Source organism: Branchiostoma floridae, chromosome 12 (assembly GCF_000003815.2).
Source record: "Branchiostoma floridae strain S238N-H82 chromosome 12, Bfl_VNyyK, whole genome shotgun sequence".
Taxonomy (NCBI): domain Eukaryota; kingdom Metazoa; phylum Chordata; class Leptocardii; order Amphioxiformes; family Branchiostomatidae; genus Branchiostoma; species Branchiostoma floridae.
Genome location: NC_049990.1, coordinates 18935494 through 18937993, shown reverse-complemented (window position 1 = coordinate 18937993; position 2500 = coordinate 18935494).

The window sequence follows — 2500 nt, the reverse complement described above, 5'->3', positions numbered from 1 at the left end:
TGGGGACACGCTTGCTGTAACGTGGAAACATACTACATCAAACTACCAAATGGTGAAGTGGACAACGTCACAGGTAACAACTTCAATTCATTACCGTGACATTGAAGTCTCTTGAAGGCTGTCATTAGATACTCTTGCCATTCGACCGTATCGATTGTCAGTTTCAAGCTGTTCAGTCCCTGGCCGCAAAGAGAGAGCACTCATTCAACATAAGTATTACAGCAAGTGGCAACAGGGCCTCGAGTGCGTTACGTCGATATAGTGAAGATGATAATCTTAAATGTTCAAATGATTATTGTGAACGGTCTATTTGTTTAGTGTTCGCACCTATATATCTATGTTCCGTTTGCCGCATTCGTATTTATTTTGGCATGTCGGAACTCGCGGTAGCTGTTGTTATAATCGATGTGATAATCCTCAGAAATCACCCCTATGTTTTTGATATTGTGGAACAGGCAGTGGGGGGGTGGTGGTTTGAGGTCTGCGCCAACTTTCATGTCACATAACGCCAGAACGGCTTGCGCTAGTGCCACCAAATTTTATGACTTTTCCCAAAAATTTAAGTGGCAACAATTTTACAAAGATTGGAATTTTTCTAATTTTCTTGTTGTCATGATAGCTGTATATTGACAGGCATGTTCGACGAAAATAGCTAGTTTCGGTTTTAACAATGTTTTTATTCGCGTTTATTTGCTATACCACTTCTATTTTCTTACATGAATAAAATCTTAATATGTGATCTAGAATATCTTACATGATTAAATATGCATAGATTATGCTAACTTGATGACGTCATAGGCCAAAATCCATGGCGGATTATAAGAATGGCTCGTTTTGAACAAAGATAAAAAGTGTCCCACTGTGGCAGCCAAGTGGCTTATTTGTTGCTAAGACATTACGATGCTTTACTAATAGAATCATGTCATAGAGCAGAACGATTTCATTGTAGCATATAACATTACTAACGATTGTAGCATATAGCATTAGAGATTGTAATATTAGATATTTACATGCAGATATATCTACAGTATCCTCAGGTACAGTATGCGTTCTACTTAGATTCCTAGTATAGCTAAGCAGGTATTAACGGTAAAATGTAGCAGCGTATAAAACTCTCGCAAGGGTGGGAGTAACTTTAAAATTTGAAACTTCAATACAACATTGATATTGATAACTACAATATCAATGACAAGCCTACCACCAGACATACACACTGGCTTACTTTGAGAGACTCTTAAAGTATCGGAAATGACCGATATGAATGGACTCGAATCATGTCTCTCGCTATTATGTATTTTGTGCTATGTATGTAAAATTGTGTATATAGACTTACAAGACTCGTTAGGACTTTTAATGACGTAAACTGTTATATACATTATCTGACCCTTGTCTCTTCCCTCATGACCTCAATGAAAAGCGGCCAGCAGGCCGATTTGAGCTTTCATGAATAAACAATGGTTCAAACAATGAAACAAAATAAGACACTGCTGATGAAAATCCTCCTGTCTGAGACAGATACCAATATCGCCGAGGGGAAGACTGCGTTTCAATCAAGCACAAACCATGTCTTTGCTGCCAACCGTGCCGTAGACGGGATCGTCAGTACCGTAATGGGCGCTGGTTCCTGTACACACACACAGGAAGAATCTGATCCCAGCTGGTGGGTGGATCTTGGTCAATCGTATACTGTTGACAGGTACGTGTACAGCATGGAGTTTTTAATTATAAAGCCACCCTAAGTAATATCACAGCGTTATGAGTGGAAATATTCTGGATAAGGCAATCTGTAATATTGACATCTACCGCACTGTATTCCCACATTTACATCATTATTTTACAATTTGAGCAGTTAAAAACGGCCCAGAGACAAGACGCACGAGGATGTTCCTTATTATTGGACCCCCCCCCCCCAAAAAAAAAATTAGGCCTTGATCAGGAATCCTTGTGGGACTAGTTTCTGTGCCGTTTCTAATGGCTCAATTTATGAAATAATGATGTAAATGTGCTAAAATAGTACATTAGATGTCACTATTGTACAAATTGCCTTATCCATATTTTTTCCACATTCAACGATCTAATATTGCTCAGGTTGCCTTTAAATTTGCAAAAGAGTCTTTAAATTATTCGCTTAACGTCCACGACCCCATACCTCCGCTAAGTGATTTCAACCTTTACGCTATTAATGTATCATCTACTATCCTCATTGATTAAACAAATAGACATAAATTACACTCATTTTCATATATTATGGCGGTTAATCATCTTAAGCTAAACAACAGAATTTGTCAAAAGTATGTAAGTCTCATCTTTGATAGGATACACGAAGATTTTTCTGATCAGCCATTTATGCAAATGAGGTCCTACTTCGTCTTCTCGTAACTTTTAAATGTTACGCCATTTACCACCACGGAATGGCAGTATTGCCTTATTAATCATGCAAATATGGCCTTCATTTACAAAGGGGTATCCCGTGGCTAACGCCGAGTGGACCTTCGCGCTC